We start from the raw sequence: 19099 nt of genomic DNA, 5'->3' as shown, positions 1-19099 counted from the left end.
CAGAGAGGCCTCCCTGGGGTTCAGGGCCTAGATCCTTGCACAGGTCCCTCCGCACTCCTCACCTCTGCCCTGGAGGGGATGTGCCAGGATCTCCGTTTTTGCAGAGGCTACCGAGGCTCCAGAGTCCCCAGTAATTAGGGTGCTCCCACACAGCTTGTACACAGCAAGGCAGGCAGGCACCAGCCCTGCTCCTGCTTGCTTTCTGTGGGCCCATTTCCCCATCATCTCGCCATCTCCCTGGGTTCCTCAAAGGGTTTCTGACCCAACTGGACATGTCAGACTCCAACATGGCAGAAAGGAGCAGTAATGGTTCCAGATATTTTTTATTGGCTCTCATTCCCCGATTCCAGGAGCCCCCCAGATTCCCTTGGGTCCAGTAGGAAAGGGCCAGGGAAGCTGCAGGTGAAATTGGGAGGAAAATGAGGTCAGGGCAGTGGGTCAGAAGATGCCAGTTTGCTGCCGTCTTTCTTTCATGAATGAGTGGCTGGAAAGGCAGAGGAGTGAGCCTAGAGGTGTGGATTCTAGTCCCATCTCAGCCACGACCTTGGCATGACCTTTGCCCGGTCCTTTCCCATCTCAGAACCTCTAAAATGGGTTCCCCAGCAAGCATCCTCTTCCTGGGGAAGACTGAAAGAGTCAGTGATTCTAGGACTTTAACCCATTAATACTACGGATCCCACTGGAAACCACACAGTACAACTCCTGCTTGTGTGATGTGGTGCTGACCCTGCGTGCAATTCGAACGGGGCCTTTCTGGAGACCCCAGTGCCTTAGCCCAGCGCCTTCGACCCTAGCTGTTCACTGAGATTGCTTGGGGAGCTGTTTAAAATCATAGATGCACAAGCTTGTTGGAGCCCGGCTGTATTTCGTGGCCCACTGTGCTCCATTTTCTCTCTCCCACGAATGAGTACAATGGCTGTTGTCTCTAAATGGTCAAGAGACAGAGCGTGCTGAGGTTGCTTCTTCCCTGTTCAATCCCTCCCCAAACCTCCACGGCGCTCACTGGATGCGCTGCCTGGAGAAAGTGCTCAGCCTCAGAGAGAGGAGCGGGGTCCTGTTTCTGGCTCCATACTTGATTTCTTTGGGCCCTTTGGACAAACCACTTGCTAGAGGGCCCAGCACCCCTGTTTCCTCTGAGAGAACTGCTATTCTCCCTTTCCCCGTGGGTTTGGTGGGACTGTAAATCCATTACGGCCACCACTACCACCCACTGACAGGAGAACATGTGGCCCAAGCCCAGTTGACTGTAATATGCCATCTCCTCTCAACACTGATTGATCCAGGGGGAGGGGCGTGTAACCAACAAGAGCCAATCAGAGTTCCTCCCTCAGACTGAGAAAAAACAGCTCTGTTTATCTGTTTTTGTTTTATTTTTCTTTTGTTTGGCAATCATCTTCCGTGGCTGAATGGAAAAAGTCAGTCTATACAGTAAGAGAGAAAGAGGGCAGCACAGGAAGCATGTAGACCTGAAAGATAGATGGGTGGATTGACAGGTAGATGACAGGTAGATAGATAGACAGCTAGATAGATGTGTAGATGGATAGAGCATGATGAGCTCAGGCACCCTCTATCCCTGAAGCCAGAGGCAGTGTTCATGCTCCAGGCCCCTGCCCTGTGAAATGATATTGCCTTTGGCTTCTGTTACCTGCTACAGGAAGACCGGCCCCCCCCCCCCCCCCATTCTTCCCACCCCGCCCCATCCACTCACTCTTCCTGCCCTGGGCTCTGGCCTCCTAATTTTAAGGGGTTTCTGAGTGTATTCTCTGGCCCTTCCAGCAAAGATGGTTCCAGATTTTCAGGCTGTCCTGCCACAAAACTGAAGAATTGTGGCTGAAGCCACCAAATGTTCTTAACAGAAGTGTTGATAACATAACAGCTTTCCAAGTAAATCCAGAGCCTTCTCATTCCAAGAGGGGAGGAGGCCGTATATGCAGCCGGGGGCAAGGGAGGCAAATTACTTTTGTTCTCTGCAGAGCCTGCCCTGGGTCTGCCTGCCTCCCTGGTGCTCTGCTGACTGGAGAATCTTCTAGCAGTGCCGGCTTCCAGGAGGGTGACAGTCAGATGCAAATCACTTCTGCTCCCCAGCTCAGCACTGAGGCCCCGGTGCCTGCTGGATTCAGAGCACAGCCGCTCCTTCCTCCAGCAAATCTCTGCCTAGCACAGCCAGGGCCTGTGCTGTTGTCATTAGGAGGTATAAAATCCTAATTTATATTGCTGAGAGGGTAATTTATACACTAATGTAAATTTCTTTTACTGCTGATTTTTGAGCAACTGATGTGCAATTTTTTCCAGCTCCCCTTCCAATGCAATTCTAAAACGATGACTGCTAATACCTTAATATTCTTCGTGATTGCCAGAGATGGCGTTTTCCCCGGATCAAATGTATCCAGTGGGGTTTGACATAATTGGGTTAAAGATTTCTCTTTCTGAAGCTGTAAGACTTGTACGGCTAATCTGGCTGGGGGAGATGGTGGCAAAGGCCTTTTGTTTGTGTCCCCTTCTCCCAGCCTGCTGCTCCTTTCTTCTTCACTAAACCACAGGTCGCTGCTATGTGCCTCCTGTGTGCTCCTTCAGAAGGGAGCACATTCATAGAAAGTGGGGTGCGATATAAAACCATTCCATTAAGGCCCCACAACAGGATAACTCTCAGGGAGAAGGGTTTTTGCTTTCGGAACACACTAGGGCATGAATGGCTGGGCTCAGTGTAAGAAGCCACCGTGCATGAATCATGAATGGTGGTATCCCAGACAGTAGTGTCAGCTGGTCAACACAACAGTCTTCTTGAGGGGTCTGGCTGTGCCAAGGGACCGGTTCTACCTCAAGAGCGAGAGATGACAGTGTCTTTGGAATGTATCCCTGGCCCTGATGTGGGCAGCTGAGAGCTGGCCAGAGGAGGACCAGGGACCTCAGGCACTTTGATATTTGTCCCTGACCTGTGCTCTGGCCTCTACAGCATGGTGTAGCCAAAAGGAAGAAGAAAGCCAAGTGCTCTTTCGTATGAATTAACAAAATGTGGTCTATCCGTACAATGAACTATTATTCAGCCTTAAAAAGGAAGGGAACTCTGCAACAGGCTACTATGTGGGTGAACCTTGAGGACATTATGCTAGGTGAAATAAGCCAGTCATAAAGAGACAGACACTGTATTTATATATGCGTCCACTTATATGAAGGACCAAGCACCGAAACAGAGAGTAGAAACACTCACAGAAACAGAGAGTAGAAAGGTGGTTGCCAGGTGCTGGGGGAGAGAATGTGGAGTTATTATTTAACGAGTGTGAGGTTTTAGTTTTGCAAGATGAAAGGAGTTATGGAGATGGGTTGTGCAAGAGTGTGAATGTACTTAACATTACTGAACTCTATGCCTGAAAATGTTTAAAATGGTAAATTTTATGTTATGTATATTTTACCTCAATTAAAAATAAAAGCCACCTCTCTAAAACCCAGATATAGTCCTGGGAGCTTGAGCTGGCTGGGGGCTCCCTGCCAGACTGTAGATGAATAACCCTGGGCAAGGCCCATGCCAGCTCTGGCCCTCTGTCACTGCCTGGTTCCCTGGGAATGGCTCTTCCAGTCCCCTCATTGCCCAGGCTGTCCGAGCCTTAGTTCCAGGTGACAACAAAAACAATCAGTGCCAGGACATGGCCCACTCAACCACCGGCCCTACCCCCTCCTTGTGTGGTGACAGGTCCCAGTTTTGTTCCACTTTTGGGCAGGAAGCAATGTGCTCAGGAAAAGTGAACCTGCCCCTGACCCAGAGAATGGACCTTGAGTTCCCTGGCAGTTGTGGTGATTCACTTCCTCTTGGCCAGTGATTACCCCAGAGGTGGCTATAAGACTTACCTGGCTTATAAGAAATGAGCCAGGTTGCTGGAGGCTTCTGGGAAAGACATTTTTCTTTAATAAAAGATGATGTTGCCCTGACTGGTATGGCTCAGTTGGTTGGGCGTTGTCCCAGGAAGTAAAAGTTTGCTGGTTTGATTCCTGGTCAGGGCACATGCCTGGGTTGTGGGTGAAGGGCCATTGTGAGAGGCAACCCACCAATGTTCCTCTCTCACATTGATGTTTCTCTCCCTCTCTTTCTCTCTCTCTTCCCCTCTCTCAAAAAATAAACAAAATCTTAAAAAAAAAAAAAGAGGATGCTATAGGAACAAGGCTCTTTTCCTACCCTTTTTCATCTCTCTGCCTTGCGTGTGGTTATGTGGTGCTTCAGCAGCCCTTTTGTAACCATGAGTAGCAGAACTGGAAATGTTTTCTCAACATTTGACATGGTTGAGCCACTATGCCAAATCTAGCAATGTTAACTCCCAGGCTTCTCTTATTTGTGAGAACTGATGTCTTTATTGCTGTTGCTGCTACATTCTGAGCCCAGTGGAAGAGAGCAGGACCCATGGTCAGGCTCCCTGTGCCCTCACTCCACCTCAGCTTGGAGGGAAGTTCCATGGCCTCTTCCAGTGCTGCTTGGGAGAAAACATCTCCCATTGCTGCATGTTAAGGCTGGCAGAGCTGCCCTCCTAGCCCTGGGATGACTTCTCTGGATTAAGTGAGAAATAAATAGGATTCCAACTTGGTGAGGCCATTGTGTTATAGGTCTCTTTGTTATAGCAGCTTAGACTGTCCCTTAACAGGTATACGCCTGCTACCAATGAACTACTTTCCTGGCCTAAGATCCAATAGTCTTTAACTTTCTTATACATTAGTTTGGTCTCCTTACTCGGGACATGCCTCAGAAATAGCAGGATACGCTGCATCATCAACATGAAGGAGGTTTCAGCCTCATACCTAGTCCTCTTCATGATTTCTCCTGGAGAGCCCAGCCGCTTGTCATCCAGTGGCATTCCTGGTTGCCTGCCCTGGTATCATGGAGATAGAGCATCAACCTCAATACCCAACAAAGATCTCTAACTCATCATGAGAACACGGGCACTTGAGAAAAGAGTAACAGGGTGAAGGAAACTATAGAACAAGTCCTGTATGCTTAAAATGGCTAAAGAAATGAAAAGAAGGCATAGAAGCCATAAGGAAAGAATGGTGCACCAGATTTAAAAAAAAAAATATTTTCGTTACATGACCCACACCTGGTATTGATCCAATAAAATTCAAACGCCAAGCAACTCATGCAAAAACCTCATCACGATCACCAGAAAATGCCAGACATGTGTATGTAGTTAGACTTTGTGATTCTCTGAAGAAAGAAAACCAGCTTAAATATTTTAATTGGACTTGCATGTCTCTTGCGGCCCTGAACATGTGCTTTCAGGATGCTGCTTGATTTAATGCTCACATCAGGGATGCAGTTCATTTTCCAGCATAAATGGTTCTTTTAAGCCAAGAAACATATCCATTGGTCCTTGCAGGTTTTTTTTCTCCCCCCTGTGATTGCACTTCAGCAAAAGTACTTAAGAATCAGAGCTGAGTGCAGAACCTTAGGCTCATGGAGGCGGATGGACCTTAAGAATCTTATGGCACCGCTCTGTTTCTTTACAGATGTGTGAATTGGCCCAGAGAGGCGGAGACCGCTGTGGAAGCAGCTGGTCAGGGAGAGCAGTGGGATTAGCACTTGTGCTTTGGTTTCCTCAGCCTGTTGGGGGAGAATCTATGTACTATGTTTATGAGCTTGTGTTTATTTTTCACTCTCCTCTCACCTTAAAGATCTCTGAGCACAAAGGCAGACCATAACTAAATGGTTGAGAGGCGCATATTACTTCCATCTGGTGGGGTGGGTCTTTAAAAAATGGGCTTCAGAGTTTATTCTTTGTTTTTATTTCGACTGTGATGAAAATTTGCCTCACTTTCAGCCCCGTAGAACTCTGTCCTGGCCCTGGCCCACCTGGGATTGCTGTGGGGAGTAGGACCAGGGAGATGAGGACAATGGCAGGACCTGGGGTCGGGTTTACTACATCTTGGCTGAATGAGAGTTAGCAGCCATTTACCTTTGAGTTCGAATTTTGGCACTCCTGCCCCAAGCCTGGGGGAGTTCGCATTTTAGGTCTGCTTTCCCCTGGTGGGGTAAAGAGTTCGATTCTTGGTATCAAGTTTCAGGGATCAGAAAGCTGAGGTGGATGAGGCGTCTGGGGACTCTCCAGAGCTCTCCTAATTTTATCCCAATGTTCTCTATGTCAGCCTATGAATAGGGCCAAGGGAATACCTTTTTCCAACAACCCTGGGAAGGTCAGGGAAGAGGGTAGCAGATGAATTGTGGGTCATGAGCATCCTGCACTGTAAATCCATCTGCTTTCCCGCATCTTGAATTTTGGGGTAAGAACAGTTACCCAGTCCTGGTTGGCCCACTTGCAAATCTGTGCCTCTGGTTGGAAATGGAAGCTGGAGTGAAGGAATGTTGATGGCTCTAGACAGTCCACCCACCCGTTAGAAAAGCTACTTGTCATGGGGCCACATTCACTGGCAACCCACAGCATCTGTTTATGTCTGTATCTGTCCAACTTTCTGTATCTGTAGATGCAGCTTTCCTGTCAATCACTGTCGGGCAAAATCTAACTGAGGGCTTTCTCTCTTAGCTAAGTTGTATGACCCTGCACACTGGTTGAAAGAGAAATTCTTTGGAATGGTTTCTGGTTCTCACCTGGACAAGACAGTCTTGCTTTTGGATTAAACTGGACCTCCTTCTCCTCACTGTGTTCTATCAAGCATGTTCTATTGAGAGAGCTAGCCCGAGCCAGCTCTGTCCTTGCTCAGCTGATCCTGTTCTCCTGGAGGCCACAGGGGGCCATGGCTACAGGCTGCTCTCCTGAGAGTGGTTCTGGGGACTCCCGGGAGGGTCTGAGGCCCTTTGAGACTGAGCCAGTGTGAACCGACAGCACTGTTCTCAGCTTCGTTTTTCTTAATTGGCTCTAATTACTCTGTCATCATAAATGTACTGACATCAAAGGTCTTCAAGTTCCTTTAAGCAGCTGGCAGTAATCAGCCTCATTAATTTTGCCGATTCCCATCTTTTGAAAATGGCTGGTTTGTTTTAGACATGATGCTCTGTTCAGTGCTGTTTCCTACATCTCCTCCCCATGTCCCAGGTCTGCAGTGAAAATGTGGCCAAGAGCCTGGGAGCTCGTCAACACCCCTGGTGCCCCTTACCTCCTCTGAGGTCAGGGGTGGGGAAGGTGCCTCTCCCTAGGAGAGGCTGGGAGACCTTTCTCCAGGTCACAGCGCATGAAGACTGGGTGTAGGTCATTGCCCAGGTCTGCTTGGACCATCTTGTCTTCCAGGGTGTTGGGAGAGAGTCAAGGTATCTGAATTATAATCACTTAAATATTTAATCTTGGGCATCCTCTCCACACTGTTCCCCCTCCCCCATGAAGTTCAGGGGATGAACTAACTGGCTGTGATGCCTCCTTGAAGTTTGCTGCCTCTGGCTCAGACATCTGCTTCCTGTCTGGGTCCCTGTGTGGCCTTTAGCATTTGCTGCCTTGAACGTGGTACGGAATACTGGAAGAGAGAGGCCTTTGAAGTCAGAGGGATCTGCTTAGATTCCAAATGCTGCAACTCCTTTACCTGTGTGGGCTCGGGATAGTGACTGTATTACTGTGCCTCAGTTTTCTTATCAGTAAAATGGGGGAAACTATGCCAACCTCCTAGGGATGTTGAGATAATTAAGTGAGGTAGTGCACATGAAGTGCCCATCCCACCCTTGGCATGTGGCAGGCCTCTGCCCTTTCTGTCTTACTCAGATGGACTGTGAGGCCTTCAGTGCAGGAGCTCAGGACATGGTTGCTCTTTAGGCCCATCCTTGGGCCCACACCTCTTAGCTCCTTGCTGGGACTGGAGAGGGATGCTTTCTCAGATGGCCAGACAGGGTCTTTCTGGGTAAACAGATGCCACTTTGCCCCTCTCCAACCTTCCTGCTTTGTAATGAGATGTTCTGAATCAGCAGGTGCAAGTTCTACCTACTCTGGGAAGAAAAATCCTGGGCTGGTGGTGGGCTGGGGTGGGGGTGTGGGTGTGAAGTGTCCCTTCCAGAGTCCACCCCTTGGGACTACCTTTCCCTAATGCCCGCCCCACCCCCTTCCCGCCTTCAGCAGCTCAGCCCTGCCACACTGCCAGAACTGATTACCGCCTGTGAGTGATAATACAATTCAGTTCCCCTCAAGGGGAGATGCTATCAGAGAGGCTTTTTTAAGAGGAAAAATATATAATATACTGGTTGAAAAGGGCTATCTTTCCTCCTGGAAGAACAGTTATTAATCTCTTCCTAGTACATTTTCATATCATTTTGGACATTTATTTCCAGGCTGTGATACTATAAAACCAGGCGTTTGTGTCAGTTTTGATGCGGTGTAACACGCTAGAACATGAAAAGGCGTAATTACCGCTGTGGCCATTGGAATTGCTAACGAGATCCTGACATTTTCAAATCGGACCCGTGTCTCCGTGATCCAGAAGTCAGCCCTGCAGCTCTGGGGCCTGCATGGCAATGAGGAGGCTCACAGCTCAGGGGAGGGAGGACGAAGGGGTGGGGTGCGGAGTTTACATTGTTTGAGCTGAACCCCAGTGCCTGGAGTTAAGGAATGAAAATGGTGGAGGAACCAGCCTTCTGTCTCAGAGCTTCCTTTTCTCACTCAAAAGAGAGGTTTGCCTTGGGCTGTTGGGCCTTTATTTTCAGATTTAGTGTTGTCCGTTCAAGAAATCTTCACTGAAGCCTTGCTCTGTGTCTGGCCCTGGGGAGAGAGCAATGAACAAGGTGGAATTCATTCTCCCTGAAGTTGGGTCAACTCCCCCCACAGGTACCCACCATCTCCCTCCCTCATTCTCAAGTGCTGGAAGCAGCAGCTGCTGAAATTCCTTAGAAATGCAAATTCTTAGTCTCCACCCTGGACCTACTGAGCCGGGAACTCTTGGGTGGGGCGTGCCCAGTGATGTGTGTGGCACAGCCCTGCAGGTGATTGTGAAGCATCTCACAGTGAGAGAACCACCTCTCTACACCTTCCTGTGCGTGTCCCAGAGACCCCGAAGCCCACTTCTTAAGTGATGAGATTCAAGTGGAAGAACCTCGGGTGGATGTTGCAGCTGAGCTGCCTGGGTCAGACACCTCTGCTCTGTAAGTCATGTCCCCTACCCCTCCCTCCAGCTGTCCCCACCCCTTTATGGGCCTCTGTGGATCTCTGGAAATGGAACCACTGGCAGCCACACCCTCACAGAGTATGGGCATCAGCTAGTCCAGGGCCTGCTTCAGGGCTGGAACTGGCTATTGGGGAAACAGGGAGCAGGCCCGAGGGAGGGGTCAGAGAAAAGACAGATGCTTGCGGCAAGGTCAATTTAATGTTCTTTCTGCCTCCCCAGAGCCTGATAATCCTGTATACTCTTGAAAAACAGCACTAATATTGGAGCAAACAAACCTGGCAGTCATGCTGGGCTCCTCTCTCTCATGAGCCCCATCTCCATCAGCACTCAGTGGTTTCTGATAGAACGTTCCTTACCCGTTTCTCTGTCCCCACTGTCCCTGACTTTCTCACCTGGACCATGGCAGCAGCATCTTAATGCCCCTCCCCCACAACTCCCAGAATGCCACCTACCTACCCTACACATGCATTAGGAGGGGGATGGCAAGGCAGGTGAGAAGAGAGGTTGGATCCCAGGTAGACAGCAGGAGGGGTCAGAGGACAGAACATTCACAAGCTGGGGGAAGGTAGATTTGTTGGAACCCATGGAAATCAGCAGCAAGCGCCAGCACAGAGGACAGTGGAGTGGGGCCTGTGGGCAGGATAGGAGGTGAGCATCTGCTGGCAAATGCTGTGTAACAAATCACCCAAAATAAAGTTGCTCCAAACACGACAATTGGTTTACTGTTTCCTCTCACGATTCTGGGGGTTGACCAGGTGTAGCTTGGTGGTCCTCACTCAGGGCTTCTCATTCAGCAACAGTCAGTGTGAAGGCTTTCTTGGTCACATGTCTTCCCCACCCCCTGGGCTGGCATGCTTCCCTGGCATCCCTCATTGTCTCCATGTGGTCTCTGCAGCTTGAAGGCTCCAAAGTGCACACCTGCAGGCAGCAGGGCAAGTGCTGTGCCACCTTTAATGACCTAGCTTTGAAAGTCACATGGGGTCTTTGTCTCTGTATTCTCTTAGTGGAGGCAGTCACCAGTTAGGCCTGCCCAGGTTCGCGGGGGGGCTATATAGATCCCCCACCAGGAGTGTTGGCAAGAGTCTGGAAGGGTGTGGGGGAGCAGAAACAGCGTTGTGGCCAATTTTGGAAAATACAGTATATTTGGGTGAGAAGGTTACCATGGTTGTTTGGCCCAGGGCACCAGGAGAAGAGGTGATAACAGATCAGTAAATAGATGTGTCTGGAGTTGGAATGGAGGGAAGGGAAGGGTTGGCCCTCGGAGCAGGGCTCTACAGTGAGAAAATTTAGGTGAGGAATTTTAGATGGAGTATTAGGTAGGGGAATCCATGAGGCTGCTGGCAAGTCTTGTGGAGAAAAGACACCAGCATTCAGGCTGCCTGTCACTACCAAACCCAATAAGCAGAGACAGGGATTGAATCTTTATGGGCACTTTATTCAGATGGCCGGCGATCTGAGAAGATGGTGGGTTCATACCCTAACAGACCATCTTACATTTTCTTTCCAAGCCAATGTTTTTATAACAGAGAACAAAGTGCAGTGAGGGGGTTTGAAATTCAGGGAAAATTGGATTTAAAAAACTGCAGTATTCTTGCAGTTAGCTGTTCCCAGGGGCAGGTGGTCGGGTGGTCGTCTGTCTCTCCCTGGAACACAAAGGCCCGGATGCCTCCACTTGTCCCCAGGCGGTAATCTTCAGCAGTGCCCCAGGAGGTTGGCTGTTTTCCCAGGAGCCAGGATGGGCCTTATCTGTAGTACCTGAAACAAAAGCTTTAACATATACATTACTTACTAGGCTTATAACTATTTACCTTAAACTAAAAATTTCCAACTCTTAAGTCCCCTATCAGTTGGATGTGTATGATGTAGCCGATAGATCTGCATTTGGCATTTCTTCTCTGCTGGGTGCTACAGCCCTGGAGTGTGTGGAGAATGGAAAATAGTGGGTTATTAGGTTCTGTCTCAGTGCGGGTGCTGGTTCAAGAAGAGCTGAAGTGAGGGATGTGGGTGGGCCAGGCTGGAGAAGACCCAAGAGTCAGGAGAGGTGAGGGAGTGCTGGGTTCCAGGAGAAGGTTCAGCCAGAGGTGAGGGACAGAAGACAGAGTAAGAGGGCAGGTTCAGTGTTCAATATTTCAGAGGTGGCCAAATGCAAGGCCCTAGGTTTGTTCTTGGCTATGGGTGGTGGAAGTGGAGGGAGAAGACAGTGACTGAACTAGAAAAGGTCTCGGGGTCAATGTGGCCCTTGAACAGGAGAGAAGGACAGGGTGGCCAGGAAGTCTGTGGTTCTCTGAAGTGTGTGTTGTCGCTGGTTGGTATGAGCAGTCAAGTTAAGACACTGGGACATTGATCCCAATGCAGAAGTGGTGAGCCAGTGACAGGCTGACTTCTTCCTTCTGGTCCCCAGATATCTGTAGCTGGAGGACAGGAGGTTGGGCAGTCTCTGCTTGGGAGGTTTTTCAGACAAGTGGAATGTTGGAGTTTCAGAGAAGTTGAGCAGGTAGGGTAAGAATCCCAGGAAGTGTTTATGGAAATGAAGAAGTTTCTTGATGAAGGTCAGTGGCTGTTGGAGAGACTTGCTGGGTCAGGGGGAAGGTCAGGGAGGGGTAGGAGCTTGGATGGGCAGGTTGAAAGTGGGGGAAGAGATCTTGGCTGGAGGGTGGCAGTTTCAGACAGGAGGAACGGAGCAAGGAGGAGAAACATTTATGTCGCCTTCTTCTAAATGGTCACTTTCAGAGAGGTACAGTGGGCCTCTGCAGGTTTTCTGCTGGTTCAGTGGCCAGGCCAGATGACAGCCTAGAGGGAATCTTGGATTTCAAACGCTCTAACACAAAACCAACTGCCTCATAGCTATTTGTTTTTAGGGAGGCAAAACTACTCAATTCTGGCTGACCCTAAGGATGTGACCTTGGCCATTGGTCATGGAGCTTTGTTGGCCAACAGCAGGTGGGCTTTGGGTGGAGCTTGAGACAACCATCAGGTACCTAACAGTCAGATTGCAGATCTCTGTTTTTGTTGACAGAGGTGACTGGAGCAAGTGGCAGGTGGGCAGGAAAGCAAGGGTAGACTGGGTGAGAGAATAACCAGATGGCCTTGTTGCTAACAGTGGCTGTGCTTCCCAGAATGCCGAGAGCTGAGGGACCACCTTGGGGGACAGCCAACTAGAAGTGCCCAGAACCCATAGAAAGAGACCTTTGGGAGGCCTCAGTGATGTGGAGGTCAAGACTCTGAGTGGTCAGACTTGTGCCCATGGAGGGCGCGGGGCTTGTTCAAGCCACAGAGGCAGGCCTGGACCTCACATCTCCTAGCTCCTGGTCAGCAGCCTCTCCCCCGAGCCACCAGTACCCATGTTGGTAGCAGTCAGGATTCCTCTTCAACAAAATCCAGGTGTGTCAGCAGGGGCCGCAGCTGTGCCTTCTCACTTTTGTTCTGTGTCCTCCTGACTTTGAGGATCCAACTGGAAGGACAGGACTTCTAAAACTCCCCAGCAGGTGTGTAGAAAAAAATTCTGGTTAAGTCAGCCATGGCAGAATCATGGGCATGTGGCTATACAGACATCAGGAAGGACATTCATTAAAAGTTTTTGAATAGTTTATAATCAAATCCTTTGATATAATGTTGGGGAAAATAATTGATATGTGCAGTTGTATTCACAGAATGAACTTGACTGTGTAAAAGCGTAGATGAAAGACAGGAAGTGTTCTAAGGCAGTGGCTCTCAAGCTTGAGTGTGCCTCTCAGAATCACCTGGAGGACTGAGCACCACCCCGGGGCCCCTGTGTTGCGAGGACAGAGGTGGGGCCCAAGAATGTGCATGTCTAACAAGCCGCCAGGCCACGCTGAGGCTGCTGGTCTAGGGGACCACGTGCTGAGACCACTGTGCTGAAGGTTAGGGGCTTCTTTTGGTAATAGGCTTGTGCCTAATTGCTGTCTTCATTGTTACACTCTCTGATTTTTTGAAATGTTCTACAGTGGATGTATATTAGATGTGTAATTGGAAACAAAAATAATTAGTAAAGCAAAATAAGATGAGAATGCTTCTGTGACAGGAACGGGGAACGTTCCTCCAGGGTAAGACGCGTTAATTACCTGGGCCTGGTTGAGGTGCAGGTGCCTGGGTAACGTCTATGTACACCCCTCTCCTTCCGCCTTCCGGGATATGTGGAACCACCTCTGCTCCCTCAGCCTGTGCTCAGATGCCCAGGCCCAGGGTAGAGAATGTGCATTTCTCAGGAATTCCAGCTGAGAGTCACCTGGCTCCTGCGAGGGGACACTTCAGGAGTCAACACTCCCATCTGGCCTGGCTGGCCCCTGGGTGGCCCAGCTGACCCACGGCTGCAGGACAGACTGCTTCTGAGCCCTTGGGGCGACAGTAAGCAGTGCAGGCTGTCCCACTCCGGGGATCACAGGGATCACGTCTGTTGTGAGGAATCAGCCACAGAAGCTGGAGGAGCCCCCAGTGCAAACACTGGCAACACAATCCTAGTCCCTCCTCGGGAGATACATGAGTTCCCCCCACCCCCAAACCCCCTCATCTTCCTGCCCAGCCCCTTCTCCATTTTTCCCATATCACTTTTATCTAGCTACCATTCTTTGGCCTGATTTCTATTTCAGCTGCACAGTAACTTTTTCTCTCCCCTCTGCCCCCAACTCAGGGCCTTTGCACATGCTGTTCCCTCCCCAGGAAATCTCTGCTCTCAGATCTCTGCCCAGTTTCCTCCTTCCCACTGCTAGGGCTTCAGCTTATAACACTTCATCACTGTAGTACATCTGTCCCTCCCCCATCACTTTCTAGTCTGCCCTTCTGTTTATTCTTCACAGCCCTTACCATGATTTAAAATCACATTTTATTTATTTATGTTTGTTTCCTTCCATTTAAATAAAACATTTCCAATGGCAGAGAGTCCAAGTGTCTTGTTTACTAAGAATCCCAGTGTCTAGGCTGGCCCCTGGTGCAGAGAAAGGTCTCAATAAATGGCTGTTGAATAAATGAATCCCTTGCCTCCTTCCACTCCTCATGGTGGTACCACTGCCACCCCTACTGCCCTTGCATTTCACCTGCAGGCTTGACCTGCCTGAAACTGGCCTGTTGGAGCCATAAGCAGGTAGGTGTCAAGCTAGAAAAAGTGGCTGATCACTTGGGATGTTTTTGTCTGTGGTTCCATCCCTAGTGGCAGGTCAGAGTTCAGCTCTTGTTGTGAGACAAGGGAGAGGAGGAGAGAGAGTCTTCATGAGGTTGAGGCAGCAGAGAGACTGGTAAGAGCGTTTCTGTAGGAAGTGAACAAGGAAAGGCTATTGAGATAAAATCTCTTGAGGGCCAACCTGCTGAAGACCTTGGAGATGTGACTGCCAGGATGAGTCCAGGACTGGCCACGGGCCAAAACAGCCTGGGAAGCAACTGGCTAGTGTAACCGGAAGGGTGTGCATGCAAGTGCCTTCAGGTAGGTCTCTATTGAGATCTGGTCTCTTTCTGAGATTTGCGCTTTAAGTCAGGTGGCCAGAGAAAGAGTGTAGCTTTGAAAAGTAGAATCTAAGGGTGCCAAGTTCTTGGGACACAGGCATATGGAGCTTATCAGCACAGATAACGCGGGGTCTCCAAACCAAGTGCAGAAGTGGAAAAGGAAAGCTGGGTTTCCTTGATGATGGATACTTCCCCATTCAGTAGCATGAAGCAGAGCACAGATGTGAAAATGCAGGGGCAGTGCCTGAGGGGCAGCTGCAGCAGATCACATGGAAACCCTTACACGTGAGACAGTGGGCCCACCCAGCTTCTGGATACATGATTGCCTGAAGAAAGTGCTGGTTCTGGTGGTCCAGGAAGCTGAAAAGATGCTGAACAGAAGATGTGGGGACCAGAATCTGTGCAGAGACTTTGGCTGGAAGACTTGGCTGCTCCTGATGGAGAAGTGCTTGGTACTTAACTGCACCTGTGTGTTGTGGGTTACCTGGCGGTTCCATATGAGCCCAGGTGACTTCTTTAGGAACCTGCATCCTAGGCTGTGCTGAGTGTCTCTCCCTTTTTTCATCCCCTAGCCCCCTTTCTCAGACCCCACCAGAGAAAGAAATGATTCCTGTGTGACTTATCACTAGACTGTGGACTCCTTTAGGGTGCCATGGGGCCTGGCACATAGTAGGTGCTCAACAGATATTTGTTGAAAGGAATTGCCTGTCATTCACACTTGATATTCTCTCAGTTTTTCTCAATGAAGTCTTTCTCCCCTTTATTAACGCTCCAGATTAAAGATGAAATACCTAAATCCTGGTGGACACAAACTACTCCCCATCTCCTCATCCCCTGCCCCCACCCTGCAGACACCAGCGCAGCTGGCACAGCCATCCACATCACATGCACAGCTGTGCCTGCTCCACATTCTGTTTTCTGAGCTGAGCTAAATGCATAGGAAGCGGAGGACCTGTGAGTACATAATGATCTGCAGGGATCTAGATATGAGACCAAAATTGTTCTCTCAGAGAAATCTATAGCCCACGGGCTTTGCAAATTTGGTCATTTTCCTGCAAAGAAATCAAAACCAATTCTTCCTTTCCTTTGTTGGGGCATGCTGGAGAAAACAGTGAATCAGCCAACAGCCAATCCATCAGGAAGTGTTTGTTATGTCCCAGATGTGGTTGTGGTCACAGAGGCCACACGTTTTGGCAACACAGGCCATAATACTCATGGCTGCCATGAATCTGCTCTGCTGGGCCCTTGTGGTAGGTGCTTTCCTAAAAGTGTCTTCCATTTATCATGCCAATTTGAATGTGGCCAGCTCTGTGCTAAATGCTTACTCTCATTTTATCCTCCCAACAACACTGGGCAGAAAGACCCCCATATGTAGGCAAGGGATCACATGATTCCCCTAAAATCAGCCTGCTGGTGAATAAGAGAGTCAGGGTGGGATCCCATGGATATGTCCCCAATGCTGGGCTGCTGCTGTGACCGGCACCAGGAGTGAGCACCTTCCAATAAGCCATGCTCTGGGATGGTGGCAGTGACTGGGATGGGACAACCTCAGAGGGGCTTGGCCTTGGTGGACACGGTCAAGTTGGTGTCATTTGTCTGGGGAATAACTGAGGAAGAGTAGATGTGTTTGGAAAGCAAACTCTGGCCAACCTCAAAGACAAGGTGAACACACAGGAAAACTCTTTTGGGCATGGTCCTTTGCCAAAGCAATCCCTAGGTATAGAGAGCAGTAGTGAGGGGTCCTGGGCCCTGAAACTGGTGGCTTAGGGAGGTGACCAATGAGGATAGGTCAAGTCAGGCCCATGCAACACTCTTGGCCTGGGAGACAAGGAACAAGAGCTACAGTGGAGGTCGCCTGGGAATTGGTACAACTCCTGGTAGGTCAAAGACAAAAAGGGGAGGACCCTGATTTGTGCCCCCGCTTACTTTCTCTGTTCCTCTTTCCTTCCTTCTAGTTATCTCTGTTTACCTCCGTCTCACTCTCACCCTCCCTCTTTCCTTTTTCCTTCCTTCCTTCCTTCCTTTCCAGTCATCACTGGCTGTTACAGAAGATATTTAGGGTGGACACAAACTGCACCGAGGGTCTGAGTTTTTCCAAGGCTGGCTTTGGCAAGGGTCATTGTCAAAGCCGCAGAGCTGGCCTGCTGAGTCCAGGCCTCAGTGTCCTTGTCTGTAAGATGGTGGAGCTGGACCAGAGACCCCCAGTGGCCCATTTGAGCTTGAATGTCCTACCAGTCTATTAGTCTTTGACTTGGAGCCAGGAAACCTCCTGGATGATGGCCCCCCAGGAGATTCTAGGGTTCCTTTCCAGCTTGTGAACCTGTTTGGCAGCCACAGCTGGGCCTCCGGGGCAGAAAGGAAGCCAGGAGCCAAGAAGCTGCCTTGTGTGAGTGAGTGATTTGCTCAAAGGATGATTTGTGAGGGCAGAGCTGAGGGCAGCAGGGCTCGGGTTTCCCAGGGCTGCTGGCGAAGCCTGACATCTGCTATTTTTCACTCCAGTGAGACTGATTTGCTCCAGATAGGCCCCTGCAGACTGTTTTCAGCTGTGCTGGGAAGTGTGGCGGCTGTGTTTCATCTCGGAGACCTCTAAGAGAGAGCAGAACACATGTTAACTGCTTCAGCTAAGAGGCCAGTCTATTCTACAAGAGGGCCCCAAATCCATACCACCCCTTCTGAGCAGACAGATTCCCTGAGGTGTTACCCTCACTTCAAAGAAACTTCTGCCTTAGATCTGAAGGAGGCTGCCTGACTTGGCTCGCCCCTTGGGGACCAAACCCCATTATTTTCTAAGTCTCTATTTCACAGAATAGCTTGTCAGAGGAGGAAGATCCCTGGCCAGGAGTTAGGACACTTGAGTTGGAAAGATGAATCTATTGCTTCCTGGCTGAGTGATCGTGGACAAGTGATTTGGCTCTCCAGGGCCTCCGTTTCCTCATTTGAGACTTAAGGGCCTTGTGTCTTTTCAAGGTCTGATACTCAGTGTGTATATCATTTACAGTCTTCTTAGGGATGAGTGTTGTTGAGAGCGGTGGGCGCCAGCCTGGACTTTAGCAAAGGTATCAGCACAAAGAAATACAGCAGTGGCAGGTACCATTGAGTCCCTGGCCAGAGGCAGTATCTCAGTTTTGCAGGATCTAATGAAAACTCTTTTCTGCACGTGCTTAGATATAGTGAGTGGTACAGAGTGTCCTGGCCCTGACCCTGACCCTGACCCTGGACAGCCCAGGGAGGCAGCCAACAGGGCTAAGTCAATGTGGGCCCATGTAATACCTTCGGCCTGGGTGCCATGGTGAAGACTTGACTTCTGCTGTGAGTTTTCCTCCACTGCCTTTACCAGATAGCTCCCCACCCTCAGTGGCACTAGCACAAAGTTGAAAACCCATAGGTTCTAATTAAATGTTTAGATTTACATGGAAGTAAATTATCCCGACTGAAGAGAAGTAAGAAAGAGAGAAAGAGGGGAAGTGTGCAGCATGTCAGCTTAGCTAAGCCGGAACTGTGTTTTCCAAATCCCCTTCCCTGCTTAGTTCTGGGTTAGCCCGAGTCACAAGGGACATCATACACTATATGTGGAAGGTGGATGTGGAACAGTAGCCGCATTCCTTATTCATTTGGAGGGTCAGACAGAGCAGGCCCTGAGCCCATTTGCAGCTTATGCGCACTGGTCTCTGGCTTGTCCAATTGGCTTTGACTTCTCTGATTCCTGGGCCCCATGTTGTTTGGCTGTGGAAGAAAGGACACCAGTGTCTCCTGCAGATCAGGCCCATCGTTGAAGGTGGAGACTCAAGGTGATGAGAGACCAGTGTGAGTTCCAGTCCATCCCCTCAAGTTGCAAGTTGTCTTTGCTCTTCCTTACTTCATATCCATTTTCTATTTCTGACTACCTGCCCTGTGGACCTCAGGTTCCTTGCACCAGACACAGAAACAACAGCCTCACATTGCCCTGTGACCAGCTCGCACAGATGCACAAGGTCAAATCCCCATAATAACTTCCTTATTATATATAGCTCCTAGAGGTTCTGATTCTCCGAGAGAAGAACTCTGATAAATACAGGAGGTAAAAGGGAAGAAAATGACAGAGGTGAGTATAATGGTAGAAGAGAGTGTGGAGCCAGTGGTGTGCAATTACTAAAAGGTGTGGGCAAGAGGAAAATGACTGGGAGGGACAAAGGCGAGGAGCAGGAGCCCAGCCGGCTCCACAGGCAAAGGCAAAGACTGCAATGAGAAGTTGGGGTGGCTAGTTTTACTGGGGTGAAAAACAGAGATTGCTTTTGACCTAAGAAAGTCGTGGCTGAGACTCATAGATTTGGCTGAGATAGCTTATTTCTGGGAACTGCTATTTCCTCTCCCACACCCCAGACCAGTAGTGATCAACCCCAGCAGCACACCAGGATCACCTGGGGACCTTTAAAATGCTGATGCCCAAGGCCTTGCCAGGACAATTGAATCGGGATATCTGGAGCATGTCGTAGGCACTAGTTTTTGGAAAATGCTTCCTGAGTTATTCTAATCTGCAGCCAGGTTGAGGACCTTTGACCGAGCGTGGCAGACAGACCCGAGGGTGACCACCAGT

Source organism: Desmodus rotundus, chromosome 1, assembly GCF_022682495.2.
Source record: "Desmodus rotundus isolate HL8 chromosome 1, HLdesRot8A.1, whole genome shotgun sequence".
Classification (NCBI taxonomy): Eukaryota; Metazoa; Chordata; class Mammalia; order Chiroptera; family Phyllostomidae; genus Desmodus; species Desmodus rotundus.
This window is presented reverse-complemented; position numbering follows the sequence as displayed.